General features: G+C 34.7%; 1 protein-coding gene, 1 long non-coding RNA gene and 1 pseudogene across 2 annotated transcripts in view; 2 read left to right on the top strand and 1 right to left on the bottom strand.

Annotated features, from left to right (window-relative positions):
• The window catches only part of ATRNL1 (attractin like 1), a 784866-nt gene that overhangs the window by 576277 nt on the left and 185133 nt on the right, over positions 1-23456 (top strand). The gene's annotated exons all lie outside the window — the stretch shown is intronic.
• On the bottom strand, positions 1025-22581 carry LOC140620823 (uncharacterized). The gene is made up of 4 exons (XR_012020531.1): positions 22460-22581; positions 17750-17805; positions 3982-4122; positions 1025-1651 (listed from the first exon to the last, which is right to left on the bottom strand). It is a non-coding gene; the product is annotated as an uncharacterized lncRNA (long non-coding RNA).
• Positions 14008-15760, top strand: LOC140620822 (FUN14 domain-containing protein 1-like; annotated as a pseudogene).

The following is a 23456-nucleotide window of genomic DNA, read 5'->3' as shown; positions in this document are numbered from 1 at the left end:
TTTCTCTAAGTAGATTTAGTATCATCTCATAGATGTTTTTTATAATTACATGACATTTCTTCCTTCTTAAAAGCAGTATATGAGTGAAAAATATAAAAATATATATATTTTTTATATTTTTCATTGATGCTGGATTGTATTTTATTTTATTTTATTTTATTTTATTTTATTTTATTTTTAAAGATTTTATTTATTCATAGAGACACAGAGAGAGAGAGAGGCAGAGACACAGTCAGAGGAAGAAGCAGGCTCCACACAGGGAGCCCGATGTGGGACTCAATCCCGGGTCTCCAGGATCACACTCTGGGCTGCAGGCGGTGCTAAACCACCGCGCCACTGTGGCTGCCCCCATACTACTTTTCAGGGCGTATCATTTCTGTTATCCTATTAACCCTGCTTTGAAAAAAGATAAATATAAATGTGCTATCATTAGTGTAATTTAAACACCTTTCTTTTGAAACAAAACATGTATTTAATATATATAACATTACAGTTTCTTATTAGATATGAATAAAAATGCATGTTTTATATACTGGATTAAAGATAACAAAAACAGAGAAAGTAACTGGAATTTTTTGTCCTACTTGTCTGAAAGGTTATCAAGTAGTAAGTAATGCCAGCAGAGCATGAAAATGACCAGTAATTCAAGAATAAATTGGACAAGATATAGTTTGTTGTATTTTTAACTACAGAAGGCTGGTCAATAGCTGTACTCAATTTACTGTTGTTCCTCCCTGGAAAGCTCAGTTTGTTAGCTTTAGGATAGGCTCAGTCAATGGATTCTTTTTTACTAAGAGAAATGATCCATGGGAGGTCCCCTAAGGAGTAAAGTCATGAGAAAACACAGGCAGCCTTTCATGCCATACAGCACAACTAGGGAAGTTAAGAATCTGACCTATTTGAGATAGAGTTTCAAAGACCGTGCATTTGGAGCTCTTTTTTTTTTAAAAAAAAATCAATTCACATTATCAAAAGAAAGCTAAAAATGATAGCAAAAGGCTGTTTTTATTAGAAAAACCTTTATTATAATAATACATTATTTGAAATGCTTGAAATAGGCTTCAAATAATACTAAAATACATATTAAAGAAGACAGTAATTACACTTTGTTAGTTTGCCTGTTTGTAAGTACCTTTTGCCATCTCCTAGTAGAATAATTTGAGGGGTAAAGAAGACACAAAGACTTGGGTGAGACAAGCAGAAACACTCATTCATTAGTAGTATGTGATTTGACTTAGAAAAAAGGGTGCAGAACCTGGTGATCTCCATGTATATATGTATGTATATATGTGTGTATGTTGAAAAGACACACAAAAAAACTAATTTATCATGTTAAATACCGCTGACAATTAAATTCTGCATTTGGGTAAATAAGACTAAAGAGCAATGTCCTTTTGAAAGCATTGTGGGGGATCCCTGGGTGGCGCAGCGGTCTGGCGCCTGCCTTTGGCCCAGGGCGCGATCCTGGAGACCCGGGATCGAATCCCACGTCGGGCTCCCGGTGCATGGAGCCTGCTTCTCCTCTGCCTGTGTCTTTGCCTCATTCTCTCTCTCTCTGTGACTATCACAAAAAAAAAAAAAAAAAAAAAAAAAAATTTTGAAAGCATTGTTGTTGTTGTCGTTGTCGTCATCATTATCATTATTTTCTCTCCTATTTAAAAAAAAAAGAATTGAAGTGATTCAGAATGAAAGGAACAGACAAAATAAAAGCACAGTTTTTGTTGTTGCTGCTGCTGGGTTTTGTTTTTGTAGTTTTGGGGGGTTTAGTTTGTTTTTAGAAAAGAGTGGCATAGTAGAATAAACTTTGGAGTCAGACAGGCTTGGGTAAAAATCCTCGCTTTTTTCTCTTATGTTCATCATGGGTAGATTCATTCAGTTCTTTGAACTTTGCTTCCTGAAACTGAAACAGGCACAGTAGTGATTACCTCAGGATTGTTGCGAGGATTAAATGAGCTTAAACTGGTAAAACATCTAGCAGAATATCTAGAACAAAGGACAGGCTCAATAATGAACATTTCTTCCCTTCTGGTTTTCCCTTCCCTAAGGAGATGGAGATTTCAAGGAAGCTTGCCTAGAAGGGCTCTTTTCTCTCTCTTCCATCGAAGCATTATCTTTGAAGGATGTAAGAGCCCAGCAGTGAAAAAGTATCCAAGTTTTATATGAAGAAATCAGCATTCATTTATTCGTTTATTTATCAAACTGTTTCTGAGCACCTACTCTGTGTAAGACACCTCCATAACTGTGGAGGGTATGAGAAGCAGTTGCAGCCCCAACCCCAGCAAGAAATACCCTTGGTTTTTGGAAAAAGGAATCTTGAAATGTGGGGTTGGGGGAAGGGCTGATTGGCTCAGTCTGTGAGATGTCTGGCTCTTGGTTTCAGCTCAGGTCATGATCTCTTGGGTCTTGGGATGGAGCCCTGTGTGGAGCCCTGTGCCTGGCGGGAGTCTGCTTGATTCTCTCCAGGTGTCCCTCCCTCCATTTGTGCTCTTTCTCTCTCTCAAATAACGAAATAAATGAAAAAAAAAAAAACCCTCAATTTTCTTCTTCCCTCCTATTTTGAAAACCCTTAGTAGATATGTCATTAGATCTGAGAGTTATATTCAACCTGGCTCAGACAGCAGTGATGACCTCTTCAAAGAGCTGCCTAACCTTTTGACAGATTTGCTAGGATTTGTATCACCTTATCCATGACAATTGAAAATATACAGATGCGACAGTTTAATTCAATGCAGAAAACCTAGTACTTCCTAAGTAATAATGAAAGTTCAAGACTAAGAATTTATTGCTAGGATAGTCAATGTGAAAACAAATGACAAAATGGTATAGAACTCAGTATCTGAAAAAAAAAAGTCAGGACTTACAAATTCTTTTTTTAAGGATCAACTTGGGGACTGAAACTTACTATTTAATTTCCCTTGATTATAACATAAGTTAGGGAAAAAGTGATTTTACATCCCATCTAAGGCTAAACCTCTCAAAAAATACTGTATAAAAATAAAATAAAATAAATGCTTCTATACTTTAGAAAGTAACTCAGTAATTTTTATTGACAGATTCTAAGTACAGAAAAAATTTAAATGTGAACAGTTAATCACTAAAATCATTCTGTAGGGACGTCACTTTTTAATTTCTATAGTGGGTTTAGAAAATAACAGCTTATAATTTTTATTTTTTATTCATTCATTTTTATTTTTTACTTTTTAATTTTTTTAAAGATTTATTTATTTGAAAGAGTGAGACAGAAAGAGAGCACATGGTGAGGGGCAGAGGGAGAGAGAGAGAGAGAAATAAACTCCACTAAGTATTGAGCCTAATTTGGGGTCACTCTCACAATCCTGAGACTTGAGCCTAAATCAATAATCAGATGTTTCACTGACTGAGCCACCTAGACACCCCTATTTTTTATTTTTAAAAGATTTTATTTATTTGAGAGAGAGAGAGAGAGAGAGAACACATAAGCAGGGGAGAAGGGCAAAGGGAGAGGGACAAACTGACTCCCTGTTGATCAGGGAGCCTGATGGAGGGCTCATTTCCTGGACCTGACCCAAAGGCAGATGCTTAACTGACTGAGCCACCCAGGTGCCGCATTTTATTTATTCAAGTTTAAAACAGCTTTATTGAGATATAATTCACATACCATGCATTTCATTCATTTACACTGTAAAGTTCAATAATTTTTAGTCTATTCACAGATATGTGCAGTCATCACCACAGACAGTTTTAGAATATTTAGTCCTCTTAAAAAAAAAAAAAAACTTTGGGGACGCCTGGGTGGCTCAGCGGTTGAGTGCCTGCCTTTGGCCCAGGGCGTGACCTGGAGTCCGGGATTGAGTCCCACGTCAGGCTCCCTGCATGGAGCCTGCTTCTCCCTCTGCCTGTGTCTCCCCCCCCCCCCTCACATGAATAAATAAATAACATCTTAAAAAAAAAAAAAACCTTGTTCCCTTTAGCTATCACCTCAGTCGTCCCCCCATTTCTTACCCTGGCTGCTCTTGTCCATTTGTTTACTGACTTCTCTAAACTAATTTTGCAAAGATTTTATTTCTTGTCGTGTTTGCTCCTTCAAGCCTCTGTTCTGTTATCTCAGCAGTCAGGTAATGACAGGAAGATACTACTCAATGCCTAGAGACAAAAAAGAAAAATAACTCCCTTGGTCTTTGCATACTGGCTCTGAGCTAGGATACTCCATCAATGCTAAGCTAATACTCCAACTCTGCCTTAGCCTTCACCTCCTGCTAGTGTGGAATTGAGATCAACCTGAGGTATAAGTGGAGGGTCCTTTCAGGTCTTTTCTGAGCATAGGTCTGACCCTGGGCATGCACACTACACTCCAGATTCCCCCAAAGTGCTCCAGAAGTCTTCACAGCTCCTCTCCCAAGAATGTTACCATAACTTTGTAATATAGTTTGAAATCAGGGATAACACATCTCCAGCTTTGTCCTTCTTTCTCAAGATCGTTTTGGCTAGTTGTGATCTTTTGTGATTTTATATAAAAATTTTAAAGTTCTTTTTTCTAGTTTTGCTGAAAATGCCATTGGAGCTTTGATAGGGATTGCTCCGAATCTGTAGATTGCTTTGGGTAGTATGGACATTTTAAGAATATTAATTCTAATAATGCATTAGTATGCATTATCTTTCCATTTATTTGTGTCATCTTCAGTTTCTCTCATTAATGTCAAGTTTTCAGTATATAGATCTTTCACTTTTTGAGTGAAATTTATTCTTAGATATTATTCTTTTTGATGTGATTATATATCAGATTGTTTTCTTGATTTCTCTTTCTGATAGTTCATTATTAGTGTATTGAAACATAACAGATTTTTGTATATTAATTTGGTGACATGAGTGTTTACTGAATTTACTTCTTAGTTCTAATATTTTTTGGTAGAATCTATTATTTTATATTTATAGTATGACATCTGACAGTTTTACTTCTTCCTTTCGAATTTGGGTGCCTTTTTTCCCCTTGATTAATTGCTCTGGCTAGGATTTCAGGGACTATGTTGAATAAAAACAGTGAAAGTGTGCATCCTTATCTTATTCTTGATCTTAAGGGGAAAACTTACAGCTTTTCACTGTTGAGTATGATATCAACTGTGAGTTTGTCATGAATAGTTTTATGATTAGGTGTGTTCCCTCTATACCCACTTTGTTGTTGTTTTAAATCATAAATGTATGTTGAATTTTGTTCAGTGCTTTTTATGTATCTCTTGAAGTTATAATATAATTTTATCTTTAATTTTGTTAATGTGGTGTATCAGGTTGAATGATTTAAAGATGCTGTATCATCCTTGCATCCCAGGAATAAATCCCACTTGATTATGGTGTATAATCCTTTTAATATATTGTTGAATTCAGTTGCTAATATTGTGTTAGGGATTTTTGCATGTATGTTCATCAAGGATATTAGGCTGTAGTTTTGTTTTGTTTTGTTTTGTTTTGTTTTTTATGCTGTCCTTGTCTGGTTCTGGCATCAGGAAAATGCTGGCCTTTAAAGTGAGTTTGGAAGCAATCCCTTCTCTTCAATTTTTTGGAAGGGTTTGAAAAGGATAGGTATTAAATCTTTCTGATTGTCTGGTAGATTTCACCAATGAAGCCATCTGGTCCTGGACTTTCATTTGTGAGGAGGTTTTTGATTACTAATTCAGTTTTTTTTTACTAGTAATTAATCTATTCAGATTTTTTCTTCATGATTCAGTCTTAGAAGATTATAAGTTGCTAGGAATTTACCCATTTCTTCTAGATTGTCCAAATTGTTCATGTATAAAATTGTTCACAGTATTCTCTTACAATCTGTTGTATTTTTGTGGTATCAGTTACAACTTCTCTTGCATTTCTCATTTTATTTGATCCCTCTTTTTTTGGTGAGACAGCTAAAGGTTTGTCAATTTTGTTTATCTTTTCAAACAACCAGCTTTTAGTTTCATTGGTCTTTTCTGTCATCTTTTTTAGTGTCTATTTCATTTGTTTCCACTTGATCTTTTTTATTTCCTTTCTTCTACTAAGTTTGGGCTTTGTTCTTTTTTTTCTAGTTCCTTTAGGTGTAAAGTTAAGTTGTTTATTTGATACTTCTCTTGTTTTTTGAGGTAGGCCTATATTGCTATAAACTTTGTTCTTAGAACCACAGTTGCTGCATTCCATAGAATTTGGCATGTTGAGTTTCTCTTTTCTTTTGTCTCTAGGTATTTTTTTATTTTTCTTTTGATTTTTTTGTAACCATAGAGCTATACAGTAACATGTTATTTTCCATTATTTGTGGGTTTTTTCTTGTAATGTTTTCTAGTTTCATACTTTTGTCGTCAGAAAAGATGTTTAATGTAATTTCAGTCTTCTTAAATTTGTTGAGACTTGTTTTGTAGCCAACTTGTGATCACCCCTAGATAGTGTTTCATGTGTGCTTGAGAAGAATGTGTATTCTGCTGTTTTGGGGTGGAGTGATCTATACGTATCTATTAAGTCTATATTGTCTAATGTATTGCTTAAGGCCAATGTTTCCTTACTGATTTTCTGGCTGGATAATTTATCCATTGATGAAAGTGAGGTGTTAAAGTCTTATACTATTATTATAGTGCTGTTAATTTCTTCCTTTAAATCTGTTAATATTTGCTTTATATAAATTGGTACTCCTATGTTGGCTGCACATGTGTTTATAAATATTATATCTTCTTGATGCATTGACCCCATTATCATCATACAGTGCCCCTCTTTGTCTTTTATTAAAATGTTTTTTTAAAGTTTATTTTATTAGTATTAATATGATGACACCAGCCTTGTTTTTGTTTCCATCTGCATTGAATCACTTTTTCATCCCTTCACTTCCACTCTGTACCTGTCCTTACTGCTGAAGTGAGTCTCTTGTATGTACAAAGATTTATCTTGTTTTTCTTTTTTTTTAATCCATTCAGCCACTCTGTGTCTTTTGATTAGAGAATTTATACCCTTTACATTTAAGGAAATTATTGACTGATTGGAATATGCTTATTGACATTTTGTTGATTGTTTTCTGGTTGTTTTTGTAGTTCTTTTCTTTCTTCCTCTATCTCCCTTCCCTATAGTTTGATGGTTTTCTTTACTGTTATGTTTAGATTTCCTTTATCATTTTCTTCTATATTTACAATAAGTTTTTGCTTTGTGATTAGTATGAGATTTACATATATCATATTATGTATATAACAGTCTATTTTAAGTTGAATAGCAGCTTAAATTTGAATATATTCCAACCCCACTCACATCTTGTTTTTGATGTCACGATTTACATCCTCTTATTTTATGTATTCCTTAAGTAATTATTATAGTTTTAGTTAATTTTACTATTTTTGTCTTTTAACCTTTATAGTGAGGTATAAATGATCAACCCACTATCTTTACTATAAATTTATCTTTTCCAGTGAGATTTTTACTTATCTATGTTTTCCTGTTATTAATTAGTGTTTTTTTTTTTTACAGCTTAAAGATATGCCTTTACTATTTTAATAAGATTGGTATACCAGTGATGAATTACTTTAGCTATTGCTTGTCTAGAAAACTTTTTCTTCTCTTTAATTCTGAATGATAACCTTACTGGGTAGAGTATTCCCGTTTCAAGTTTTTTCCTTTCAGTACTTTGAATTTGTCATGACACTCTGCCTGCAAAGTGCCTTCTGAGAAATCTACTGATAGCTTTATGGAGTTTCCCTTGACTTAACTGTTTGTTTTCCTTTTGCTGCTTTGAAAATTCTCTCTTTAACTTTTGACATTTAATTATAATGTGTCTTGGTGTGGATCTCTGGGTTCATCTTATTTGGAACTCTCTGGGCTTCCTGGATGTGGATATCTGTTTCCTTCCCTGGATTGGAGAAGTTTTCAGCTATTATTTCTTCACATAAGCTGTCTGCCCCCTTTTCTCTTCTCATTCTGGAACCCCTATAACATGAATGTTATTCTACTAGTTGTTGCATAGGTTCTGTGAATATCTTCATTTTTAAAAATCATTTTTTTTCTTTTTGCTGCTTTGTCTAAGTAAGTTCCATTGCTTTGTCTTCCAGCTTGCTGATCTGTTCTTCTCTTCATCTAGTCTACTGAATATCTTCCAGTTCAGTTATTGTATTCTTCAGTTTTGTGACTTCTGTTTGATACTCTCTCATATTTTCTGTCTCTTTGTTAAAGTTTTTACTATATTTATCCATTCTTCCCTACTTCCCACTGAACTTCCGTGTTCAGTGAGCATCTTTATGATCATGACTGTGAATTCTTTATCAGATATATTACTTATCTCAATATCATTAAAGTCTTCTTCTGTGATTGTATCTTATTCTTTTATTTGGAGAATACTTCTGTTTCTTCATTTTGCCGGACTCTACATTTGTTTCTATGTATTAGGTAAAACAACAACCTCTCAGTCTTGAAGAGGTGGCTTTGTTTAGGTGATGAACCTTGTTCAACCTTGTTCTAGTTCTTGGTTGTCTCTCAAATCTCCATGACTGTTTAAACTGCCTGATTTATTCTTGATATAGAACTCATTGGTGAGGGTGTGCCAATACCTGTCAGTGTTGCACAGGGAGAAATCTCATTTATCATCTAATTTCAGGCTGATTGGAAGTCAGATTCTCAGGCAGCAGCTTTTAAAGCACATGAATATATACAGTCCTGTGGGGCTGCAGTTGTAATCCCTGCTGGCCTGCAGACCAGGAGATTTAGAGCTATCCCCTGGGTGACAGTTGCAAAATTCTGGGCTCTAGATAAGTGTATAAGCCCCCTTTTGGGAGGTCTCATCAAGCTGTAGCAGGATGTGTAAGGATAGAATCTCTCTGTTTATGTTCTTTGTGAGCACTTCCTTAGCCTCTAGATGAATGGGAAAAATGAAGCCTGTCCCTCAGGCTGAAGCTGCAGGATAAGTAAATAGGCCTTTTTCCACTGGAAGACTGGATATGTTTCAGTCTATTGTCTGTGCAGTGCCTTAGGGGTGGTAGCCTGCCAAGAACTTTCTTCCAATTGTTACATTCCTATGGAGTTCAAGAACCCATCATAAGCCTGCTATTATGGTAAGGTTGCATATGCAAAGATGAATAAAATTCAGGCCTTACCCCTTAGGCACTCATAATCTGTTGAGAGAGAGACAGACACACTTGACTGTGACATAATAATAAGGAGATGTACATATTTTCTGGAACAGAGAGAAAGAAGAAACTAATTATGATCATAGGAGAAGAGGAGTAATTGTTCCAGTGAAAGCAAGATTATTTTAGAATTGTTTCAATATCTGAGCAAGAGTTTAGGGGGAAAAAAGTAAGAGTTCCTTAGACAAGAGAGGGCGTTTCAGAAAGGTAGTCAAGTGGGAGCATGGTACACTTGGTATAGCTGCATATAGACTCCAAGAAAAATGGTGAGAGGCAGAGAAAGGGAGTAGTGGAGGATCACAAAGAGTCTTACTCCTGTAGGCAGTGAGGAACTGGAGAAGATTTTAAAGCACAACAAATCTGTATTCTCAATAAATCCCTCTCATGATGTTATGGGGAATAAATTGAGAAAAAGAGACTGAAGGCAGAGAAAGATACTAGGAGCCTGTCAGATAATGAGAAAAGAAATGGGAGTAAAGTAAGGCTGTTTATTCATTCATTTATTCATTATGTCAACAAATATTTGATTTCCAGCTATATGCCAAACACTGTTATAGGCACTAGTAATTCAGTACTGAAAAAGCAGACAAAAATTCCTGTTGTGAATTTTATATCCCAGATAGGAAAGGATTCAGGGACTCTTTTCCCACCCTTACCCAGTTGTTTGTCTAGGACAAGGGGGATTTTTTTTTTTAAGATTTTATTTATTTTTCTTTTTTTATTTTATTTTTCTTAATTTATTTTTATTGGAGTTCAGTTTGCCAAAATATAGCATAACACCCAGTGCTCATCCCATCAAGTGCCCCCTCAGTGCCCATCACCCAGTCACCTCAACTCCCTGCCTGTCTCCCTTTCCACCACTCCTTGTTCGTTTCCCAGAGTTAGGGAGTCTCTCATGTACTGTCTCCCTCTCTGATATTTCCCACTCATTTTCTCTCCTTTCCCCTTTATTCCCTTTCACTATTTTTTGTTTTCCCCAAATGAATGAGACCATATAATGTTTGTCCTTCTTTGATTGACTTATTTCACTCAGCATAATACCATCCAGTTCCATCCATGTCGAAGCAAATGGTGGATATTTGTCATTTCTAATGGCTGAGTAATATTCCATTGTATACATATACCACATCTTCTTTATACAAGGGGGATTTCTAAGTAAACCTTTGATTCATGTTGTATTTTTTAAGAATTAAGATGCTTTCATGTGTTTGGAGTATGTGTATAGATATAGATATAGATATAGATATAGATATATGGATGAATGATGCATAGATAATATATGCATATATATATACATGTCTATACACATCTATATACACATTGCTATATACATCTATATATTTAAGTATGTATATTTTTTAAAACTTCTGTGTCATGAAGACCCTTTTAGAAAAAATATTGAACTATTTTACTAGGTAGGTATTCAATGCCTATTATATAGCATTCATATTAAAAAATCAAAAGATACAGAGTAGGGTAATAAAATGAGAATTAAGCCATTCTCTCACCTTGATCCCCTAACCACCCATTCATCTTCCTAGAGGTAACCAGTATTTTCAGGATTTTTGTGCTTCCTTACAGACATATTTCATACCGATGTTAATATCAATGTTCTCTTCTCTATAGATGCAGGGCTCATCATTTTGCTAGATAATTACATATTAGCACCTATGAAACTACTTTTTTATGGCTGCATAGTGTTCCACGGCATGACAATTTATTTAACTAGTCCCTCACTGATATACGATTAGGCTTTTCCCAATATTTATCTATTTAAAAACATGCTGCAGTGAATATTCTTGTCCATATCTTCTTATTAACCATCCTTTGCCCCCCACTCTAAAATTCATATCATCTAATGCACTATGTATTTTCCTTATTTGTTTCATTTTCAGTTCCTACACCTACCCTGCACTAGCACGTTAATTCCAAACAGCAAAGATTTTTCTCAGGTTTGTTCCCTGATATAATCCTAGCTTCTAGAGTAAATATTCAATGAATATTTGTTGAATGAATGAATTTGCACATGTGTAATTATATGTAGGAAAAAGTAGTAGAAGTAAAATTTCTAATTCAAGAGGAATATGCATTTATGATTTGACAAAGATCCCCAAGTTGATCTTTATGCAGCAGGATATCTCAGCCTCGGTACTGTTGACATTTTATCCCTGATCATTCTTCCTTGGGGAGGCCTATGCATTGTATGATGTTTAGCAGCATCTCTGGCCTCTAAGCACCAGATGCTACTAGATGTGATAACCAAAAATGTTTCCAGACATTGCAAGTGTCCTTGGTTAAAAAATTCTACCTTCTACCATCTTAGACTCCCATCAACAGCTATGGTAATGACTGTTTCCTACAGCCTTGCCAAGACCCTAAACATTTTCCTCTTTAAAATATGATGGTAAAAACCAGCACCTCATAGTTTACAAGCTTCCATATGAATTCACATTTTAATAGAACTTTGGTATGATGAACCCCTGGCATCATGCACTACAGTGATTAAAGGAAGTTTGACTTTCCATGGTAGAAAGGAAGAGAGGGAATATATGAAGTCCAGAATCATCTCGGAAAAAAATGCTATTATATGCCCTTACTTTTCTTCGTTAAAATGTCCAAGTTTTTTTTTTTTTAAGATTTTACTTATTCATGAGAGACACACAGAGAGAGAGAGAGGCAGAGACATAGGCAGAGGGAGAAGCAGGCTCCATGCAGAGAGCCCAATGTGGGACTCGATCCCAGGACTCCAGGATCACGCCCTGAGCAGACGCCCAACTACTGAGCCACCCAGGCGTCCAAAAATGATGTTTTACAAATCCTTTCTTTTTACTTTTTATTTTTTTTTTTACAAATCCTTTCTTATTTTCAGACTATTATGACTTCATGGGCTGAATCTTTATATAGAATTATATAAATTGGCCTTAATTAATGAACAAAATTTAGAGTTGAAAGATGAGGATTTGAGTGCAGGTTTTCCTAATTATTAGTTGTGTTACCTTGGGGAAGTCACATAAACTCCAAGCTGCAATTTACTCATATGAAAATTGTGGATAATAACATTTGTTCTGTCTATATCACTGAGTTATGATAAGAATTATTATTTTTTTAGATTGTGAAGCTTTTCATAATGGCAAGGGCGTAGGATAATTATTATGAAGGCTTTATTACCCACTGCTTTATCTTATGACTCATAGTGTCCCGAGAGTTTATCACTTCTCAGTGCTTGGGTAATCCCTTCTAACTGTTATCACTCATTTATTTATTAAACATAGACATTTTGTACCTTACCATACCTTTCCTCCAGCTCTATAGTCCTAAATCATTATCGTACAGTTTTCCTCATAAGTGAGCAAGTCCAAGACAGACTCATCATTCATTGATTCATTCAGTGAACATTAAATAAAGCCCCATTATCTTCCCCCCAGCTGACTTTCCTTTTGAACAGCTCCATTTTTGTCAATGCTATTATTAATCTAGTCTTAAGGGTAGGAGCTTTGTAGTCATCTACCTTGCCTGTGTTCCCTGTTTTATTGATCCACTTTCCATGACCAGACTTATTATGATAGAGTACCACCTTTTTCAGTTCCCTCTCACTGATTTTTAAGCTTATGAGAGCTGCCTGTTGGCTACCACATAAAATCCAAGTTATATTTTACTAGCGCTCATTATTACTGTCACCCATTCAATCTTGTAACTACTTTTCCTTTCATTGCACCAGGCCCGTTCCTGCACCTATGCTTTTATTCATAATGTTCTCTGTCCTACAGTTTTCTTTATCTGTTCTTTCACTTATCAACCAGAACTATCTTTCAATGCTTACATCATTCCTATTACTTCTTATCCTTCTTTGCCAGTTTCACTTAGTGTACCGCAGGATCTCAAGCCTGGCTGCACATCAGAATCACTTTACAAGAGTTTTGTTTGTTATCTTGGTCCCTAATCCCAGGGCCGCCCTCTGAAGACTCTAATTCTTAGTGGGGCTTAGTCATTGTAGTTTTGACACTGACAGGCTTGAACATTCTTGTGGATATTGTAATTATTTTGTTTTTCTCTTCCCAACCAAGAAGTTGTAAGTGGTGGTAAGAATGATGAAGATACATGGTCAATAATTGGTTGTTTGATCAATAGTTTGAACATCAAAGTTTTTCATATTCATTTTCTGCAAAGCCTGTGATTTGTATCCTATCTCCTCCAACTTCTGGTGCTATAACTTAAATTGCTTATTCTCTTTTAGCCTCATGTATCTCCATGTGTAAAATGACAATAATAACATTTAACTTTCTAAGTGTTATGAGAACATGTATGTGCATATAAATTATCCATCATATCTAATAGTTGATAAATAATGGCCACTTTTGTTAGTATTAACATTATATTTTCTCTGCTCTTCTGGAGATACTGGGGAATTTCCCCTCCCCCCCTTTTTTTGCTTACTTTAAGATATGCTATTTTATGACTTGGTAGATATGCTTATCTACATTACTATTGGAATTAGGAAGACAGGATAGCAAGGCCCTATCAAATAATTGTGCCATTTTTGTCCTTTAAATCTAATTACATTCTCTCATTTCAAGAAGCAAATGAGTGTCTGTTTTTTGACCATCCTTTCATTGATTGTTCCCTTGGTTATAGGAGAATATGTGCTGTTACAGTTTTTCTTGTCAGCAGCAACTCTAAGCCATGTACATAATAAATTTATGCATCCTATTCACTTCACCTGACATTGTCAAGTGGCTTTTTCTTCTTCCTAACTGCACTTTAAAGGAAGATTTTAATTTATTAATTTAGCTCACTTTATTGTACAGTTTATAATTAATTTTAAAGTAGGGAATGGTAACATTATTCTATTAAATTTAGGCTCACAATATTTATTGTGCTCTGGTGAGAATTAGCAAGAATGCATAGTCTTTTGTTTTCAACAGAAGAAGGTTGTTACATGAATTACCTTTATTAAGTTCTACATCTTAAGTGAGTCATTTTTCATCTTTTTCTTTTCTTACCAATGAAAAAATTAAAACTGCACTTTTAAGTAAAAAATACAGATGTATGAAAAACAAGTATTATTTAATAACTTGTCTCCATTACATTAGATGAAAATAATAATAAAGGAATTAACCAAGGTGATACATTGTCAAGCATAATACGGGAAAAGATGTCCAGAGCAATTAAATGGGGAAAATCATTTCTTCAAGCATGGACATTTATACTCATTTTCACTTTCAAAGTTGTAAAGGTAATTATGGAGGCCAACTCCTCTTACACTGTAACTAGAAACTATGCGGGTATGTTTGGAATGCTTATTATCATGGCAGTTGTTCCCATAAGCTAATCAAACCTGAAGACCCAGCATTGCTCAACAGTGCACATTTTCAGTTTCCAAAGCTGTTGTAGCTGAAATTTATGCAGATGTCAACAATACTGAGGGCTTGGGGTTGAAATGAAAGTGCTTGAAACATTTTGTGAATTATCCTTCTTACAGTGGATATAGGGGGTCAGATGTATGTTTGTTTTTTTTTTTTTTTAATTTTTATTTATTTATGATAGTCACAGAGAGAGAGAGAGAGAGAGAGAGAGAGGCAGAGACATAGGCAGAGGGAGAAGCAGGCTCCATGCACCGGGAGCCCGACGTGGGATTCGATCCCGGGTCTCCAGGATCGCGCCCTGGGCCAAAGGCAGGCGCTAAACCGCTGCGCCACCCAGGGATCCCTTTTTTTTTTTTTTTTTTTTTAATTTTTATTTCAGATGTATGTTTGATTCTCATCTGTTACATGAATGTATTGATACTTCATCAGTTGTTGGAAGGATTAAATGAACTCAGCATGGGCACTGACACATAGCGTTCAGTACATTGTAGTAAAGGAGCATACTGTTTCTAGAAGATGGTATGAGGAGAGGCATAACCCAGATTGTGTCTTCTCCAAGAGTCTATATTTTTCTATTTGTGATTTATAGTGGGTTTCAAATGGGAGTTCTATGGGGAAAAAAGGAAAAAGGTAGTGGAGAGAGGAATACGAGCAGAGCTGGCCACAGCAGTATTATGGCAACCTGGAAGCCCCTTCCCCATGAGCATGAAAGGGATGAGTTGAATCTTATAAAGTGTCGGATTTAACTGAGTATATGAGAAGACACTACTGGTGCAATCGAGTGCTTGGCTACAGTTCAGAATCTATGGTAGAAAAATTCTCAGTAGTCACCCTGATTGCAACGGGTGGAGTGACTGGCTGCTATGTAAGATTTTTGTTCCAGAAGGTTGGAAAACTTGCATCAACCACGGTAGGTGGTGGCTTTCTTCTTCTTCAGATTGCCAGTCACAGCGGCTACCTGCGAATTGACTGGAAGAGAGCCGAAAAAGATGTAAACAAAGCAAAAAGACAGATTAAGAAATGAGCAAATGATGCAGTACCCAAAATATAATTAAAGAAGCACTAGAATTTATCAAATAGAATATTTGATATCCAGGGGACTTGTGGGAGGCTTTTTGCCAGGCCTTGCATCTTAAGGATATGATGTTCTATCCCAGTGGAGTCCCTGGTAAGAAGAGAAATGGTGGCAACAAGGTGTTTCTCAACATTAGTCACCACTAGATTCTCTGGGGCCATGAGAAACAGCTAAATGGACAATACTAAACTCATATAGTGTTTTGCCATTGAAGTTTGACAAACTAATATCTGCTGTAAAAACAATCTATGTGGTATATATACAATAGTATTCCTGAGAAAAATATGGCTTTCATTATTTTTTTAATTTTCATTTGTTTTTAAATTAGCCTATAAAATACCACCATTTGCTACAGATACATAGAGAAGAAAAATGTGTTTGATGTGGATTTATTCCTAGTGAAATATTATCTTTGTTTTATTTAAATAAAATGTTCTTCATTTTGCTTTATAGTGTAGTGCCAGTAATTAAAAATTTGTATTATAACTTCAACATTAGGGTTATCTTTTTTTTAAAGATGTGTTTGCAAACTATAATGCCCTTTTATGTAAGGATTTAGAAGTAATAGAATTATTAAAGATATTAATCACATTTTATAGAGAGAAAAGAAAGCAAGCAAGGGCTCTTTGTTTCAATTAGTCATGATTATCTCTGAATTTGGAGTTATTCATAGCTGGTTTCACATTTCAGATGCATCACCTGATAGTTGGATGTTTTAGGTTATATTACTTATCTGAGCTCAGTTTCCTCATCCATAAAATAAAAATAATTATAGCAGCCTCATAGCGTGGTTACAAGAATTTAATGAGATCAATACATATGAAGGGCTTTCCTGCACCTAATACATTTTATAAGCACTTTTTAATTAGTAATGGTTATTATTCCTATTTTTACTACTAAACATAGTGTCTTGGGTTCTAGATTTCTTTGCATGTGTGTCTTAGAACAAAATGGAAGAGTCAAACAGCTTTTGCTCAAGAAGTGGATTGGCTTTGAAGTGAATGAAGCTTAAGTGTAAAGGCCCCTTATATGCACAGGACCTTTGTAAATACTGGTATTTAATACTGTATTCTTAATTTTATATTATTTTTTCTTAAAGAGGGATTCTAAAACTCTAAAAGTTCTAGGTTCCATAAAACCTGGATCAAGGTTGTACTGCCCTGAATGTTATTTGTTTTGTTTTGTTTTGTTTTGTTTAACTGAAAAATTCAAAGGGAAATATGTATGAGGAGGTCTAAAAATTTATGCCATCTAATGAACACATTGATAGCAGTATTACTATTTTAAACCCAAATCCAATAAATTTTTGAAATCTTCAAAATGAAGCTGTAAGTAAAAATGGCATATTAGACGCAATGAAGATTAGAGGTCACTGGAGCATGGCAGTAAAACTCTAAAGATATGTAATCAATGATATGGAATTGTCTTATTTTTTTATACTCAATATTTTCTAAGCTGTCTTTCTTTTTCTTTTTTTAAAATATTTTATTTCTTTATTCATGACAGAGAGAGAGAGAGAGAGAGGCAGAGAGGCAGAGACACAGGCAGAGGGAGAAGCAGGCTCCATGCAGGGAGCCTGATGTGGGACTCAATCCTGGGTCTCCAGGATCACACCTTGGGTTGAAGGCGGCGCTAAACCACTAAGCCACTGGGGCTGCCCTAATAAGCTGTTTTTCATAAAGAAAGAGAAATTTTAAAAAAGAAAAATAGTTTGAACAGATCAGTGAGAAAGTTAACTGATTAAACTTACTTAAAATGAATATCAGTCCTCTTCAAGTTAAGGTATGTCAAAAGCATATTGAGACATAGATCTTCCAACAAATTAGCAATTAAATGTCTATTACTCATACATACAATAATTGAAGCTGAGAAAATTACATATTTGAAGTCAATAAAACAAACTGATATTGTAAAAATAAGCTGCAGTCTACAGAAAATAGATGCCTATTTAAAATGGTTAGCTTCCAAAATTTGAGAAAAAAATTCTTAGAGGTCTTTCTGGTGATGTTAATTAGTTGTTTGAATAAAGCATAATAAAACCACTGAAAATGCCTTTGAATACATACTGTTAATCATGGTCTTCTAAAGAATTTATTGATGGGTTTTCTTAATATACCTGCATGCTCAGTAGGTGTGAAATGCAAAACATATAGTGCAAACAGTTTAGAAAAATATTCTTGATTTACAAGTCAAGCATTTTAAAAATATGTCCCTACCTTTGAAAAGTAAGTATCTGCTTCAGGGTAAATGAAGTATATTAAAAATGTTTCACCTAAAAAGCAAAAAATGTTTTAAAAATACAACATTTCGGTCTTATGCAACAAATGGTATTAACTTCTTAGGAAGCCAGGTCTTACAGAAATTAAAGTATATTTAGTAACAGAAAAGATCCATTATTTATCAGATATGCTGCCTTAGCACTATGGTAAGAAACATCATCCCCGTTTTACAGAGAAAGAAATATAAGGATAACCAGGATTAAATAATTTTCCCAAAGTGATTGATGCAACCAAGACAAGCATTCACAGGCTTCTTGCTTACAGTCTGTCTCTTAATCTTGTTAGGTCATATCATCTCTCAGCATTTTTAGAAAATGCCCTTTTTTATTATGTTTTCAGCAGACTATGAATCTAATATACCAGCTTTACTCTTTTCTGTGCTTTCCTTTCTTGAGTATATTTTCAGGAGAGAAATCAGTTCTAGTTTTCTGTCTCTTCCAAATAGTTAAAAACATAAAAGATCATCGATGTAGTAAATCAGTTTAGAAGCTCGATGACTTGATTGGGATGTTCAATTTTACTATAATAGCCTAATCTGAAATGTTATCTGAAATGCTTACTCCTTCACAATTTTTTTCTATGCTACAAAAATTGTTCATAACAAGAACAATCTTGGGGAAAAAATAAGATGAGATGTTTCAGACAGCTTAATGGGGCTGCCACTGTACTAGATAACCATTGTTTAGAGGAGTCTTGGATTAGCTGAAGGCTAGTAGAGACTGAACATATTGAACAATGTCTTAAGTTGCACTTTAAAAGTCAGGATAGACAGTTCTCATAAGAAATGAAAGCTCCTTTGACCATTATAGGTGTTCTGTGGCTAAGGATGAAGTGCCATACTAACAGAACAGCGCTTGCAATTTGTGGAATTGGATTCCAAGGTGAACAAGAAGGTTAACAATTTTTTGTAAATTTTTTTCTTTCCTAAGAACAGAAACTCCAAGATTATAGAATGCAGTATTCACAAAACCATTTTTATACTGTGCTTATAAGTATGAGTTAGAGAAAATATCATGTTGCTCAATATTTTGGCAACTAATTTTAAAAGTCTTCCTAACTGAATTGCTCCCTTACAAAAAATTTGAACCTTATTAAATATCTAACTCATTGATATGGTCCATTTGAAGAAGCAATTTATTAGTCTAATGGTTAACACCTGTTAGTTGAAGCTGAAAAATGAAAAGATTTTAATTGAAAGCAAATGCAGTAAATTCTGGTTCCTTTTTTTAGGTTTCATAAAAGATTTACACACACACACACACACACACACACACACAGAGTCTCCTTTCCCCTGGATGATTTTAGTACATTTTCCCTGTGAGTTAAAAGCCATAAGTATCTCCACAGATATTTTTTTGCAAGTAAAATCACTTTTCATTTGGCAAAAACTAAACCTATGATTCATAGCAGCTTAGAGCACTCAAGGCCAAAGAGTACATCTTGCTTGCTTTGACTGACATTTTTGCAGGCTAAATCAGACCTGCATGATTCAGCTGCATTGAGATTCATTATGCTATGGGAGGGAAGGTTTGGGGGTGATGTAAAGGAGCATAAAGAGAAATCGTCTTGGAAATTGTGTCTAGTGACTGAGGTAAAAATCATCCACAACCAATGGGCAATTTCAATTGGTATTTGATTGGGGAGGCAATGTTTTCCTGCCACCCCTTTATACAGAGAGCTAGAAAACTATACAAAGTACATTGAGGAAGAGTTAGTAAAGAAAATTGTTGTGGGGAAGCAGGGAAAGGGATTTTCCTTGCTAGCAGAAGTGAAGTCAAGGTAGGGAGCAAGAGTATAGAGTAAACGGCTCCTTTTCTCAGCTCAGGCATTAAAGTAAATCAAGTCCGTAATTTGTGTAAAAGGAAAAGTGGAGAAAAATCTATCACCAAAAACATTTACCCTAAGCATTTATCACTAGGAATTCATTCCTATTAGATTTCTTCATTAAGTTTGTCTATCAGTTCCCTTTACATTTCTTATGTCCAGAAGGAGTTAAAATCTTCCTACATCAGGTACTTTCCTATCCAGCCTTAGTATAAGGAGAACACGAAAAAATTGCTTTAGGAAGATGGGGCATCAGAAAAGAGTATTTACAAAGGATTACTGTAGCCAACACTCCATTTTCTCTAAATATTTTGTTTATTCTCTCTGAATATTAATATATAGCCCAGTCATAAGAGATTTTATTCAAGACCAAGTACATAATATATGGTGCAAAATGAATATATGGGGCCTTTTGTTAAAAAATTATTAAGAATTTCAAGATGGAGAATCTCAAGAATTTCAGAGCATTTAACCAAGCTTGGGGCACTCCTAACCACAGGGCTCTGTACAACTGCACAGCCCACATGCCCATGAAGTCCATCCTCATTTTATTCATTGTAATGGAAATGGTGAACTCTAAGCTTGGTTAATAAAAACATTTCACTGTAGAGATAGATAGTCAAGTACTTTGACTTCTGAATTCTCAACACTAATACCAACATTTTGAAACCGAATTCTTTGTAAGTTAATGTAGAGCTTTAGAAATCATTAAATTTAACTTTTTAAATTCTGCATGAATGGTCTATTTTATCTGCCTCTCTATCTTTCCTTATTTACCTGACCTTCTTTGGGAATGTATATGATTCATGAGTTCCAACCTTATTACTTCAGGTTTAGATCTTGTGCCCTAACCCTTAAACCTGAGATTCAAAAACCTAGTCCCCATTTCTCATTCCTAACTCATGAGCCATTCAGGTGCATAAAGTCAAGAATTGCTTCCTAGCATCTCCCCAAATAAGCACTCATCTAGAACAATCAACCATTTTACCAGCCCCAGATTTGAGATTGGAATGTGTTTGGATAATATCTGGCTATGCCAAATCCTAAAGTGCATTAATGAAAGCTGGGGTGATTTAGAGTAAGATTCTCTAAGATCCCAGGAAATGAGGAAATTAGGCCTATAAGAGTCTTGGTCACAAAAGCCATTAAAAGTAACCCTTAGAGGGTGACTAGCTGGCTCATTCAGTAAAGCATGCACCTCTTGATTTTAGGGTCATGAGTTCAAGCCCCATTTTGGGTATAGAAATAACTAAACAAATAAATAAATGAATAAGTAGATGACACCTCTTGGTAGAATAGATTTCACATTCATATCTAAATTTGAGTAAACTGTTATCTAAGCCAATATTCCTTTCCTTTCTAACATATTCCCAACAGTAGGATACTTTTTGATTCCTCTATTAAATGGTCTCTTCTTTTGTTGACACATCACAGTAATTAGTTTACGTTAATCCCACCACTGACAGAATGCCCCAGGAATTTTTTTTCTTATTTTATTTTTTAAGATCAAGTGTTGCCAATAACTCTTCTGACTTTTTAATCTTCTACTCAATTGTGTTTAGAGTAAATGAGGTCATTCTTTTGATATGAGGCTTTCTTTTTTTTCTACCAGTCCCATCCCACAGGCATCGAAAAAATTAAATGAAATAATGGCATTTTTATGATGTTGAATAATAGTCATAAGACATTAGCTGAGAAATGAATAGCATTGAGGTTTTGAATAATCTGCTGTTAATTTTTAATGTTATAATTTAGAAAATAATTGTAAATCTTGTTTTTGATCATAGTTGACCGTTAAAATTCTTTTTTAGTAATATAGAGTAAGTACATTATGTCTAATGCAATTCTAAGTATATACTTCTAAAATATTTGTCTCTAAATTTTCTCTTCTAAAATATACAACCATAGTTTTCAATGTACCTCTCCTTGAATGTGAATAGTTTGGTTAAAAAATGTTGAATCATCTTTGTAATACTTGACTGAGTTTTTAAAAATAGTGTGATTCTTTTATCTTTTTTAAAGAAAACACTATATAAAATAGTACTCTTTTTTATTTTATGTATTATATGCAAAGTCTTCCACTATCAATAGATTACTTTGACTTGAGGAAACAGAACTGACAGTATTTTCTCTTCAATCAGAAAATGTTTGCCCACTAAGTATCATTTTATAGTGTTGGATTATTCTTCTAAAATGAAGCTTTTAAAGATTTTATGGGCTTCCAGTTATAATCCAATATAACAGAATAAACATGCAGCCAAGGCTCTGTAACAAAATATGGAAAGTTATGATGTTTGAACTTAAAAAGACAAATGTAGCATGTAGACTTCAAAATATATAAGAAATCTGGAACAATCAGTACAATAATTTGTTTGAGGCAAAGTGTTTAGGAGAGAAGAGAAAGTAAATCTACAGAAAAGTCAAATACTCTTATTAAAGGAACTTTAGTGTGCTAGAGGTAACATTTAAACAGTGTTAATAGGCTTTATGCTTTCTTGATGGCGTAGCCAATTAGTCCAGTTAGTTACCAAGTTTAATCATGAATGCAAGATAACACATCTTTAAAATAAATGAGATAGTTAAAGAGTAAATAGTAAGTTTTTTAGAAAGTAAGTTCAGCACCAAAATCAGATATGAAGACTTACTTCAAAGTAGATCTTTGCTTCCAATTATATAAGGCCTATATTAATCCTAATATGATGTGTCTGTACCTAGATGTTATATATTACTACACAAGTACCATTTGTCCTCCCTTGTAGGAATATGAACTGGTAAAGAATAAGGAAGCTTTCATAATAATATACAGTTGCTAAGTAATCTTACCTTTTTGATAAATTAAAAATGTCTGAATTTTTTAACATTCCTTTTGTCAAGAAGGGGGTGGTCTAGTTTCCTCTCCTTGAATCTGGGTTGAACCAATAGAATACAGGGCAAGTGAAGCTTTCTAGTTCTAGGGTTTATGCTTTAAGAGGCTGGAAGATTCCATATTCTGTGTCTCAGAATATTCACTCTTGAAACCAAGCTGCCACGCTATTAAGTAGCTTATACATCTCAGTGTATGGAGAAGACCATGTTGAAAAGAACCTAAAGCCTCTGCTGACAGTTCATGCTGAGCTGACAGCTAAATGTCAGCACTACCTTGCTAGCATATGAGTGAGTCATCTTGGAAGAGATCTTCAGAGATAAGCTACCCCCTCCAAGTCCTGCCCAATTTAAAGATTCCATTGAATCAAGGAGTTCTGGGATTGGCTCCTGCATTTGCAGCAGGATACTAACTGTATCATAAGAATGCTTGGGAAGTAAAGAGCCAAAGTAGGAAAGAATAGAGGATTGAAGGAGACAGAGTATGTCCTTGGCTTTCTTACATTTTTTTCTTTAGACATTTCCCCCAATATCTCTTTACATTGGGAAACAGGATAATATCCCTTTCACAAAGGCAAGAGAAATGTGTCATCCTTAGTCCTTAGAATGTTTGGTGATGGTAAGCTTAATGCACATGCATGTATACTGAGTATTCAGAACAGGTCTTGCCCACATCAAGAACAGTGCTAAATCCATAATTATTGGAGTGTGCCAATGGATAGTTAGAATAAGTAGGGTATATTGTGTCATTATTGTTGTTGCTTTTTAATTAGAACAACTTCTTTAAGTAGAAGTGTTTTTTTCAGCTACATATTCCTAAAGATACAAAACCATTTGTCATACCATTCAATCATTATCTTTTTATTTTCTAAGAAGATGTAGTCAATGAGTACATCAACTATAATGTTATTTGGTTTGCAACCCAGTTCTTTGAGGAACTGAAAACAGCTTTCCTTTC

Source organism: Canis lupus, chromosome 29, assembly GCF_048164855.1.
Source record: "Canis lupus baileyi chromosome 29, mCanLup2.hap1, whole genome shotgun sequence".
In the NCBI taxonomy this organism is placed as follows: Eukaryota; Metazoa; Chordata; class Mammalia; order Carnivora; family Canidae; genus Canis; species Canis lupus.
The sequence above is the reverse complement of the archived record's forward strand: the minus strand, read 5'-3'. Positions and strand labels throughout refer to the sequence as shown.